This window comes from Tursiops truncatus, chromosome 20 (assembly GCF_011762595.2).
Source record: "Tursiops truncatus isolate mTurTru1 chromosome 20, mTurTru1.mat.Y, whole genome shotgun sequence".
NCBI lineage: Eukaryota > Metazoa > Chordata > Mammalia > Artiodactyla > Delphinidae > Tursiops > Tursiops truncatus.
This window is the reverse complement of record NC_047053.1, coordinates 8,096,311-8,109,140: the sequence shown is the minus strand read 5'-3', so window position 1 is coordinate 8,109,140 and position 12,830 is coordinate 8,096,311. Positions and strand designations below refer to the sequence as shown.

Here is a 12,830-nt window from a genome sequence, read left to right as displayed (position 1 = left end):
TTGGGGTTGCCAGGTGTTAACCAAATTAGCAGTGTTGTGCCATCCTATTCTGTGGATGTGGCTGTCACTCTGGGGTGTGGGTAGTGACCATGAAGGGGCTGGGGTGGGGGCCAGGGCTGACAGTGAAGACCGAAGCTTGGGGGAGTGGAGGCCCTGAAGCCAGGAAGCCCACGAGGCTGCAGACAGCTCCAGAACAGGAGGAAGTCCACAGTTCAGGTAGGCTTCTGGGGAAGAAATGGGGAAGCTCCGAGAGATTCCTGGGGGCACGGCAGGATATCCGGGTCCATCGATAGGGGAAAGAGACTCTGGCAACCTCAGTTTGCCCCCCAGATGAGGACGAGGGCCCTTTCTTTCCTGCTACCAGTAACCAGGGCAGGACGCCGGCGGGAAGGCCTGTTGTTGCAGGCTTTACCTAAATTGTCCTCATTTTTCTCACCTGCAAGAGCCACTTGTCAGCGAGCTACACCTGGAGGCCCTCAGAGGGCGAAGCATCCTGCCAGGGCCAGAAGCAGGCCGCATTTTCAGACACCACAGAAAGGGAAGGAAGAGCAAGGAGATTTGGAACCTAAAACCCCTCATGACAAAGTCATCATACCCACTTCCTGCCTTTCTGTTGACTTACAGCCAACTGGAGTTTGAAATTTAGGGGACAAATTCTATGGAAGAGCTGAGGTTTGGGAGCCCGAGTTGCTTTGGGTAGTTGGTGAGCACTGTTTGCTCAAGAAGCTACCGAAGATGCGATAAAGGCAACAAATGGAAGTTCCTTTTCCCTTCGGTACAGGGATGCCCTAGGCTGAGCTCTTGATGGCTGGCTGGGTCAAGGGTTAGGGACCCACCAGAAGTGGGCATTAAAAAAAAATTTATTTTATTGAAGTATAGTTGATTTACAGTGTTGTGTTAATTTCTACTGTACAGAAAAGTGATTCAGTTGTGTATATATACACACACACATTCTTTTTCATATTCTTCATGAAACCATATGGTTTATCACAGGATATTGAATACAGTTCCCTGTGCTATACAATAGAACCTTGTTGTTAATCCATTCTGTGTGTAATAGTTTGCATCTGCTAATGCCAAACACGCAATCCTCCCTCCCCCTTGGCAACCACAAGTCTCTTCTGTGTTTCTGTTTCATAGATAAGTTCATTTGTGTCATATTTTAGATTCCACATATAAGTGATATCCTATGATATTTGTCTTTCTCTTTCTGACTTACTTCACTTAGTATGACAACGTCTAGGTCCATCCATGTTGCTGCAAATGGCATTATTTCCTTCTTTTTATGGCTGAGTAATATTCCATTGTATATGTATAGATTATATATACTTCATCTTCTTTATCCTTTCATCTGCTGATGGACATTTAGGTTTCCATGTCTTGGCTAGTGTGAGTAGTGCTGCTATGAACACAGGGGCGCACAGGAGTGGACATTTTTGAATCAGCCATGACCTGGTTATCATTCCTTATCTTGGAAGGGGAAATTTACCATCTGGTTGAAGGCTCTGGCATTCTGTAGACCACCTAGCAAGTCATTCATTCAACCAATACTTACTGAGTGGCCACTCTCTGCCAGGCACTATGATGGAAAGTAAGATAAACTTCTCTATTTAAGGCACCTGCACATATTTGTACGTTCTTAATTTCACATCTCTGTTGCCCTTTATTTTAAGGGCCTTGACAGTTTTACATAGAAGAATCCCCTGACCATTAAGCCCTATTTTCCCTCAGGCAGCAGCCCCTGCCACACCTTATCCTCTTATCCTAGTGTGTTTCTTTATAGTACTTGTCATGACCTGACAGAAATAAATTTGTCTATTTGCTTACTGTCTTCTCCATTAGAATATGAGCTCCATGGGGGTGGGGTGTGCTTTTTATACTTATATGGTTGAAGCCCCAGGGCCTAGAACAGAACAAGCACTATAAACCCATAGCTGATGAGTGAAAGACTTTATCAAATCACTTCTCACCTCAAGGTCCAAGTGTATAGTTTTTTTAAATTAAAAAAAAAACCTAGTAGTTATTGTAAATTACAAAAGCAAAAGATGTTGCTTTGGAGATTGTGGATGCTATAGACTGAGTTTTTTTAGTATTTATTTATTTATTTATTTATGCCTGCATTGGGTTTTTGTTGCTGTGCACAGGCTTTCTCTAGTTGCGGCAAGAAGGGGCTACTCTTCGTTGCGGTGTGTGGGCTTCTCATTGCAGTGGCTTCTCTTGTTGCGGAGCACAGCTTCTAGGTGCACAGGCTTCAGTAGTTGTGGCATGCGAGCTCAGTAGTTGTGGTGCACAGGCTTAGTTGCTCCGTGGCCTGTGGGATCTTCCCGGACCAGGGCTCCAACCCATGTCCCCTGCGATGGCAGGCGGATTCTTAACCACTTTGCCACCAGGGAAGTCCCTATAGACTGAGTTTTAAGTTTGGGGCTAGAGAAAAGTCATAATTGCTCATGATATAAATCCCAGTTCCTTTGTAACCTAGCATCACCTAAGTTCAGCCTTTCAGACCAGTGAAAATCTCTCTATATGGTAATTTTTCTCAGAATGTGGGGCATTTTCCAGAAAGTGCTGTCAGTCTTGTATTTGGAGTTATTGCCACCAAACCATTGATTCATTTGCTCACCTGCTGCACTGTGTGGCTTGCAGGATCTTAGTTCCCCAATCAGGGATCGAACCCAGGCTCTGGCAGTGAAAGCGCCGAGTCCTAACCATTGCACTGCCAGGGAATTCCCTCTGTGACTTTCACTGAAGTATGTTAAATGAGTGTTTGCCAAGTGCCTGTTGCTGGCAGATACTAGGACAATCAACATTATTCCTGTGCTCAGTGAGCTTTGGTTCCTTGGGGGAGGTCAGACACCTCCATGACCAAAAGGCCGTGTTCAGTAAGTCTTCTGTGAACTATGCAGGGTTCTACATAGTTCCTTCCTCCTGAGAGGCTTTAGGTATCAGGGAAGGCTTCCTGGAAGAGGTAGCAATGAGTGAGACTTCAAAAGGCAGAGAAGAATGCAGGCTGGCCCTAGGGAGCAGCTGTAGCACATCGGGCAGTGGAAGTCAATAAAAGGCCCAGAGAGGAAGGGAATTGTCCATTTGGGGTACACAGTGGAGGGTCTGATTAGACCCAGCTAGGTAAACTGCAGGACGGAGACAGGAGAAGTGGGTTGGAGTTGCTTTGGGAGGCCCTTGAAGGCCAGACTTCGTAGTGTGTATTTTATCACAAAAGCAGTAGGACGCCAAAACAAGTTTTGTTGCCCTTGATGCTCTGTACACAGTGGGATTTTAGAAAGGTTATTCTGATGGCGGTGTGCACTGCAGGGCTGGAACAAGAAATTTGAGGGAGAGAAGTTCAGGATGAGGGAGAGAAGATCAGGAAGGGATACTTTGGACTGGGGAGATTCAGGGGCAGAAGACTGGAAATGTATTTGAGAGTTTATGAAGGGAAAGTCTTTCAGATTACATTTCACGTGAGTGAAGTGAAAGCTGGGGAAGGGGATGATGAAGGGTGAGTTGACGAGGCTTTTGTGCCTTCCTGACTAGGGGAGTAATGACACCATTGACAGAAACGTGAAACCCTTTCTGGAAATTTCAGCTGTGGCAAATGGAGAATCTCTTTGAGGTTTAGACACAAAGAGCTGGAGGTGGTGATGGGAATCTCGTGGATGTATCCAGCAGGCCATCAGTAACTAGCGGGCGTCTGGGAGTCCCTTGCCCAGCTTGATTGATGCCCCTATAGCTTAGCAGAAAACAGTTGGCCAAAGAGATATGGAGATCAGACTGAATCAAACCTTTGAGGTGTCTGCTCTCCTGATTCACTAGCTTCTTCACATGCCCCATCTCAGAGTTTTCACGGCAGGCCTGTGTGCACCGCATCCCCTTTTGTGAGTGTGTGAAGTGGCTGGAGTCCACATTCTCATTGGCTGGAGTCTGTGTTAGTGTCCAGACCTCTCCTAAGGCAGCTGGTCAACCCCTCCTCTTCCAGCGTTGGAACCTGGCCTTTGTTTCCCGGGTCCCAGAGTTTGTGGTAGGGAAGATGGGATGCTCTCAGGGACTGTGACGTTTGACCACCTTGGCTTGATCCAAGAAACACCTTGGATTGGGACCCATGCCTCAGCAAACCCCTTCCTAATGGTTTATGAAGGCAGAGGGTGGGGCAACCTTCACTCACCTTTCTACCTTCACAAAGCTGATTGTAACTTCTGTTCCCCTTAGAGGCTGCCTTCCATCTTTACCTCCACTTTATTTCTCTGGGATGGACAAACTGGAAGCAGGGAGTGGGAGAAACTTTGGAGAAAACTCAACCAACACAGAGGAGGGAGATCAGTACAGGGCTTTGATACCTCTGAGAGCCCTGCCAAGCAAAGGCCATTCATTAAGATGGGGCCAACACACCAGTCCTGACAAATACCAGCTCTGGTCCAGGCTGGGTGGGAGGGGTGGTGGCCTGGAAGATGATGCCCACATTTTCTGCAGGGCCTGGCCTGCCATTAGGTGACTCAGTGTGTTTCCCAGGACTTGGCAGGGACCAGAGCTGCAGCCTTTATTTGCTCTTGGGGTGGGACTGTTCCTTCTTGGCACCAGATGTACAGGAAGGCCTCCCTGCTCATCACCTCTGGGGCTCTGCTTTCCTGGCTGAAGCTGTGCCCTGATGGTTGAGGTCACAGGCTTCCATGATGTCCCAGGTCACTGGGCTTGCACTAAGACCTGCTTGGGTTTAAACCTCAGCTCCCCGAGCCTCAGTTTTCCAGTATATAAAATGCATGTAATAATTTTAGCCTCCCAAGCTGCTTGTGAGGAAATGTATGTAAAGCTCTTAGCACAGGGCTCTAGCCCAATAAGTAGTCGTTATTAATAAGTGGCCTCTGACGTTGCGGAGCACAGGCTCTGGACGCGCAGGCTCAGCGGCCATGGCTCACGGGCCCAGCCGCTCCGTGGCATGTGGGATCTTCCCGGACCGGGGCCCGAACCCGTGTCCCCTGCATCGGCAGGCGGACTCTCGACCACTGCGCCACCAGCGAAGCCCATCCCCTTTCTTGAGTGGCAGTAGAGTAGTGGTTAATAGTGTGGTTTCTTGAGCTAGATAATCCAGACTAGGTGGGTTTGAACCTTGAGTCCTCTTTTTTCTAGTTAAGTGACCTTGGGCAACCTCATCTTACTGGGTCTTGGTCTCCTCTTTGGTAGACTGGGAATAATAACAGCACCTATCTCATGGGGTCATTGTGAGAATTAAATTATGCAAACCAAGCACTTAGCACAATTGCCAGTACATACAACAAAAGTGAACTACTCATTATTATTATCATGATCTTTTCAGAGTCTAGTTCGAGGTGCCATCCTTCCCACAATCCCATTAATTGCTTCTTAGATTTTCATTGATTTGGACACCTCTTAGAATCTATCTTGCACTGCTCCTGTTTATGTCCATGCCCTCAAAAATATAACTGGACCTCCCAGGCTCACCTTGTTCTCACCTTGAGACCTTACACATCACTGTGTCCTCACAAACCCAATCCCAAGAGCACTGACATCAGAGAGAATTATGTTATACATTACACAGCAAAAGTTCCGAAAATTGTTTTAAAAACAGCTCTATTTCTTCAAGTTTTCACTCCCTAAGCAGTTGCCCATCCTCCTCTATCTCAGCCAGTTCACCCCGCCCCCCCTTCTCCAAGTCTTCTGGAGGGGAATATGTATAAATAAAACGGATTCCATTAGTTGGGGGCCCAAGGGAATGAAAACACATACATACGCATATTTACATGAATAAATATACGCTTAGATATATAAAATATACAAGTGGAAATATTTATATTCCCTCGGTCCCCTCAACGAGTCCAATCATTCATTCAGCAAATATGTGAGTTCCCACTTTGTGCCTGGGACCAAGCTATCTTTTGGGATAAAAAAGGAATGAGGCTCCGGTTCTCATGGAACTTACATTTTTACTAGAGGAAGACAAGAAGTAGTATAAAATTTCAGCTAGTGGGAATGCCGTAGAAACAACAGAGGTGTTCGTGAGAGGGAGTGACGAGGGGGCTAGAATACGCCTGAATTGGGTGGTCGAGGTGGACTCGGAGGTGAAATCCGAGCCGAGGTTCTTCTTATAAACTGGAACACTGAAACAGACACTTGGAGGACTTGATGGCTGAAAACCGGGAGGCAGTTGTCATCCACGGTGATGCCACCTTCCCGAACGTAGAGCCTTTTTGGGGAACCACGAAGGTCGCAAACGATACGCAGTGGGGCCCGGAACACCGGCGCAGAAGGCCGCCGCCAGCTTGACGTCAGCGCGCCGGGCCCGGGGCGGCCCGGCCCCCCGTGACACCATTCTCGCCACAGCCCCGCCCAGGCCGCCCCCGCGCTCGCGCGCATGCTCAGAGCCCCGCCCCCGTGCGTCACAGAATGGCCTCGGATACCCAGGCAGCCTCTGACGTGTCGGGGAGGAGGCGGGCGCGGAGGTGCGCGGAGTGGAGCTCAAGGCTGCGGAGGGGAGAGGAGCTGAGCGGCTGGGCGGGCCTGGCCAGGCCAGCGGAGAGGAGACTGCGGTCGAGCGGTGGCGAATATGCGCTTTTGACATATTGGAGGTGAGCCTGTGGTGCGGGGCAGCTCCCGAGGCTGCCGCGCCGAGTCGGCGGTGCCGAGGCCTGTCCCCGGGGAGCCTGCCAGCCCGGGGGCTGTGTCCGAGGCCCCGCTGGGCCGGGCCCGGGTTCCGGGGCGACCAGTCCGGCGGTAACTGTTCCAACCGCTCTTAACTGCCCCCTCCCGCCCTGGTCCGAGGTGTGGCCCACCGGGGCGCCTGGAATGGAGCGAGCCGGGCGGTCTCCCTAGGCTGTGCCCGTGTCCGCGGGTGGGGTGAGGGATGGCGGGGACGAAGGCCGGGACGTGGCACCATGGGCCCGGGCGCTGGTGGCGCAAGGAGCGGCTCCGTTGGAGGTGGTGGCGGCAGCTTAGCCATTCTCCTCCACCGCCCCTCCCCCATCCCTTCAGCCTGGGTGGGGGGTGGTTCGGAGCCGGGTTGGATTTAGAACTCCCCGCGGGAGAGAAGCGAGGGGCCAGAGCGGAAGCAGCCCACCTTGGGCTCCGGTGGCATTCCCGTGACTGCCTGTCCCAAACTGCTCATCACCCCTTTTGGAGTTCAGAAGAGTGTCACCAAACGGGTTCGGGTTGCTTGTGCTGGCCTTTCTTTTTTGTTTGTTGGTAAGCAACGAAGTAATCCTTTACGTTTTGCCAAGGAACTGAGGGTTCTTTCACTCCTGATAATTTTGTTACATTTCTGTAGCGCCTTTACTCGTTTCAGAATACTCTCGCTATCTCCTTTGAACCTCATCACCTGGTTAGTGGCTGTGCCTGATTCTCTTCTCGCCATTTGACGGATGGGGAAATTGAGACCAGATGGGGTGGGGGCTTAAGTGATTTCTACTGTGGATTCTACCAGCCGGTGAGGGGCTTCGCTTGGTCCAGGATTTACATCTCCCGGCTTGGAGTTCTGGTTTCTTTTTGTGGGATTTTTATACCCTTCTCAGCTAGAAAGCAAAGTAGAAAGTTTGCCAAAAATATACCAGAAGCTAGTAGGAGATGTGTTCGAATGTTTTTGAGCAGACCTACCTAGGATAAGAACTGCTACTCATTTGTGAGAGAAATCCTACACTGGTACTTGGTCATGGTTGCTGGCTAATTATTTTGTCTGATAAATTGTGCTGCTTTTAATCCATTTATGAAACAGGGTAATGGCTTTGCTAAGTCATGAAGTTGGAGGGGGTAAAATGCAGCATTAAGTCATGTGTTGAAGAGAATAAAGGGGAACTAAAATACCTCCTCTGAACCTTTATTAAAGTTATTATTTAAAATCAGAGATCAGAAGGAACAACAACAACAAAAAACCTTTGGTTAGCCCTGGTTGAAGTTGACTGGGTCCAGATAGAAATCTTATGAAGCAGTTGTTTTTTGTTCTGTTTTGGCTTTTTAAATTAAGTAAATTGAAATTGGATGAGGAACACTTAAGTAGAAACCTCAGTAAAAACCTAGATTGCTTTTGTGACATCTCCAAAACTTATTTTTATTCTCATTTTAAGTCATACTGGGATAAATTTGGTTACTAAAGCTTAAAATTACTTCTGACGTAAGTTTCTGAGCACTTCATAAGGTAGAAGAAGAAGTTTGATAGGACCAAAGGGGAGACCATATTTATGATTGACTTTGAAAAGGTTAAAATTCTGTATGTGTCACCTTTGGGAGTAGAAAAATTTTGGTAAAAAGGTATCTATTATCTATTGTGAGTTCCAGAAGAACTCTTCCAGTCTCACTAGTCCATTCTACAACTATTAACAAGGAGACAATATCATATGAAATGGATTTTCTTAGCATTGCAGAAAGAATAGTTTCTTTGTAAATATAGCATTTGGGACAGGCAGTTTTATACCCAAATGAGTTGATTTGTCAGTTGCTAGATATCTAAAGGTCACATACAGTATCATAATGCCCCATGTAGAAGTTGTCATACTTCTGGGGTTCACACTCCATCTGTATGGGACAAGGTATTGAGGGAAGATTTGGGTAGTGCGGAAGAGTATATAATTATCTACTTTCATTTCAGCTTCAGAAGATTGTAGATGTGTCATTAAAGCTTTTTCTTTTTTTTGGTAGCAGTATAGTTTTCTGTATTGACTTTCTGTAGTCTAATATCTCCAGTTACATAGTTTCATATAACACAGTGGACACATCCTCCTGCTGTAACTTGAAGCAAAATGAACAGATTGTCTTTATAGCCCCTGAGAAGGTAGCAAATTTTTGTTATTTGTAAAAAAAAATCCAATTTCTGTAAAGGTTGAGTCTCATGAATAAAATTAGAGTGATAAAGCTGGATAATAACAATTAGGCAGTAGAAATGAGGTATGACCACAAAGAAAGAGCTTTTTGTTTATTTTTTAATCTGGTTCTTCAAGGCTATTCCAGAAGAGGTTTTAGAAATGTTTTCAGTAATGGTGGTATCACTGAAATATGCACATAGCTTCCAGAAGTGATTAATTTTAAGGAATCATTTGTATGTTCTAAATTCTGAAGTACATTTATTTTGTGGTTATACTTCAAAGGTCTGCAACTGAACGACCAGTTTTTAAAAATAATTTAACGACGCAACTAAGACCCGGCGCAACCAAATAAAAAAATGAAATTTATGCTGCGTTTACTGTGCCAGACTCCGTACTAAGTACTTTCAAATGTTAACACACTTAATCTTCATAACAACCCTATTTTAATTATTATCTCCATTTTACAGGTGAGGAAGTGGGTCACTGAGTGGTTAAATAACTTGCCCAAGGTCAACTAGTGAGTAGAGGACTCTGATTCCAACCTGGGCAGTTTGGCTCCAGGGTCAGGGCTCTTAACTGCTATGCTGTGCTGCTCCTACCACTTGTTACCCTCTTAAGTGTTTTTAATTGGTTTGTTTGGAAAAGCTGATGGTCATTTTAGTAAAAGGCTTCTGGCATAGATTACTGTTTGAGGGACCAATAAGTGACTTGTAAAAGTAGCCTGTTAATTAGAAAAATTGTAGTCTACGTTCAACTCACATGAGATTCAGTGAGAAAACAGAAGCGAGTGTGAAATAAAAACACATATTAAAATAATTTGGCTAGAATTATTTGATGCTGAGCTAAGTAGTTGGACAAGGAAAATACAAGAAATAGAACTAGATTCTCAAGAAGTTTCACACGAAAGGCTATTTAAAACCTGAGTCGCCAGGGGACACTGATGGAAAAATTGGTAGTTGTATTAAGAATACGGCCCTATTCAAGAACCAAAAAACAGGGACAAATGGACACTTTATAGTATACCCAGAGGTGTAAACAGTGAGATTCCTCAGGGAACACTACTTAGCTAAGCACTCTTCAAAGTAATAACAGCTGTAGGTCCTCTGATACTGTATAAATGGGTCAACAGCAACAATGAAAAACAGCCTCACACAGAAAAGTTTCAAACTGGGCATGTGAATGATAACATTTCTAGATAAAAACAACCCTAACCCTATTTGTAGAAGGGTTGGCTCCACATTCAAATACATTCAAGTAAATGTTAGATGCCAAGGGAGGCATCTAGTAGTCATTATGAACTTCTATAAGGACTTTGGCCCATGGACCAATCGCCAGAATCATCAAATACTGCACAGTAACAGGAGTACTGGAAACTGTAAAAGTATCCTACCTGCGAATAGAATGTTGACATGCTGAAGTAGCATCAGTCACTGAACTCCAGAAAGGCATGTTTGTAATCTAGAGAAGATGCCCTTAACTGCTCTGGATACTCTTCTGAGATACAAATAAACCTCTTGCTACTGGATTAGCCTCATCTTCATTCACACCTTACTACAAATTAAATTACAGTTACAAATAAGATTATCCCTACATCTGGGGAAATTGAATAGGAATTGGGAACTTTGATGAAGAGTTAGGATTATAGAATTAATCAGTATTATTTACTAACCAGTATACATATTTGAAGAAACAAGTCAGCTAGTATAGTCCAAACCCTTATTAGATGAAAAAACTGAGACTTTAAGAGATTAAGCAGATTGCTTAATTGCCATTAAGGAATTTAATGGCAGAGTGGAAACCCTAGAACCCAGTCTCAGCAGGACTCCTAACTGTGGGTTTTACATTTTAGTATGCTGTCATGCTATAACGGTGTCTTCAAGAGTAGAAAAACAGACAAAAGTGTGCCAGTGTAGGGGTAATAAGATTAGAGGAGGGTGCATTTGGTGTACTGAATGTTTATCCAGCACTTAACAATGTCTGACACATTGTAGGTGCTCAGTAAACGTCTGTAAGCACTATGTACTTTCTCTGAGCAAAGTGCTGTGCTTAGTGCCAGGAAGAGATGCCACGTATGTCAAGGACCATCTCTTTTCAGAGAACTCTTAGGCTGATTGGTAATTTAAGGTAATTAGAAGATTGACTAATATGCCAAAAGTAATAATAGACGATGTGGTCAGAAAAGACTTGACTAAAACCGTAAGAAGTCACAGTAGGCCGCAAAAGCATCACACTAAATGTATATATTGATAGTTACATTTTATTCAACTAGAAGCCATTCTTGTGTCTCTTTGGTATACCTACCCTCAAGTTGAATTTGTACTGTATTTGTTCTTGTCCATGTCTTTTCCAAACATTCGTGAGTAGTGAGTCCTGCTGGATGAATTCCGTATTCTCTACAACTTCAAGTTTTAATTTACTTTTAAAATTTATTTTTGGCTGCTTTGGGTCTTCATTGCTGTGTGCGGGCTTTCTCTAGTTGTGGCGAAAGGGGGCTACTCCTCGACGCGGTGAGATGGCTTCTCTTGTTGCAGAGCACGGGCTCTAGGCGTGTGGGCTTCAGTAGTTGTGGCACGGGCTCAGTAGTTGTGGCGCACGGGCTCTAGAGCGCAGGCTCAGTAGTTGTGGCACATGGGATTCGTTGCTCCGCGGCATGTGGGATCGGACCAGGGCTCGAACCCGTGTCCCCTGCATTGGCAGGCGGATTCTTAACCACTGCACCACCAGAGAAGTCCCTATTAATTTACTTTTAAAGCTGGCCTTGAATTCTTGCTACCCAGTATGGATTAGGTTGAATCAATTTTGGTTTAATTTAATAAATATTATTGAATATCTGCTATTGTGCAGGCAATGTGCTGGGGTTGAAATCAGTAAGAATAATACACAGCCTAGTAGGGGGAGGTGTAAGCAAATGCATTATTATGTGGTAAATATATGCATGAAAGCATATTCATGGGGGCCAAGAGTTTGGGAGATTTTAGTGCTGTCTGGGTGAGGACAGGAAAAGGTGACAGCTAGGTTTTAAAGGATAAATAGGAGCTTTCTAAATGCACAAGGAAGGAGAGCTATTCCAGGGAGGGAAAATATCCAGACCTGAAGCAGAATGGTGCATTAGGACACTTTTGAACAGTATTGCTGGAATATAACGTAGGATGCTTGGGGAGAGGGTTGTAGGAGGTAAGACTGAAACACTTAGGTGTGAATCTAGGACAAGCCCAACGTCTTTGGTATTCCATTGGGCCTGACAGTCAGTTGGGAATTTTAGGTAGCCAGTCTAAATGCAAGGTTAACTAAATATATATATATATATATATATATATGTTTTTATGGTACGCGGGCCTCTCACTGTTGTGGCCTCTCCCGTTGCGGAGCACAGGCTCCGGACGCGCAGGCTCAGCGGCCATGGCTCACGGGACCAGCCGCTCCGCGGCATGTGGGATCTTCCCGGACCGGGGCACGAACCCATGTCCCCTGCATCGGCAGGCGGACTCTCAACCACTGCGCAACCAGGGAAGCCCAAAATAGATATTTTTTAACCCACTCTGAAAGCCTTGGGAGAAGAACCAAGGTGAAAGAACATTGAAGTTGGAGAATTAGTGGACTTATGGAGGAAGCTTGGGACTTAAAAGATAATTAACAGGAAATTTTTAGAAATGTAATGATAGTAAATTATTGGGAATGTGGTCCCTGATCTCCTTGAAAGGCTACCTGGTATAAAATGTTTCAAGCAGGTGTTTTGAAGCAATTGTACAACAGAGAAGGGCACGCAGCAGTAGCAACTCTAACAGTAAGCTTGTTTTCTGTCACCTGATTCCCAGAAGATCAGTTCGCTGTGAACCAGCTGCAGGATGATTCTGTGGGGTCAACTCCCCAGAACCTAGTGCCGCCACCAGAAGCGCTTCTCGTGGCTTCCGTGACTTTGTTCATCTCCTCTCCTGACCCCGTCCACAATGCTGGTGGTCCCTGTGAGAGGGGCAGTGAAGTGATTTAGGTGCCTGAGCTTATTGTAATGAAGAGTTCACTGCTCTTAGAATC

At 45.7% G+C, this 12,830-nt stretch overlaps 1 protein-coding gene across 11 annotated transcripts in view; it reads left to right on the top strand.

Annotated features, from left to right (window-relative positions):
* NDEL1 (nudE neurodevelopment protein 1 like 1) overlaps positions 1 to 12,830 on the top strand; it is a 64,738-nt gene that overhangs the window by 9,312 nt on the left and 42,596 nt on the right. The window contains exon 1 of one of the 11 annotated variants that reach the window (XM_019944140.3): positions 6,419 to 6,575. The exons of the other annotated variants lie outside the window; for them this stretch is intronic. The gene's annotated coding sequence lies outside the window, so the exon portion shown is untranslated. Of the gene's footprint in view, positions 1 to 6,418; positions 6,576 to 12,830 lie in introns of those variants that run through there. 11 annotated transcript variants of the gene reach the window in all.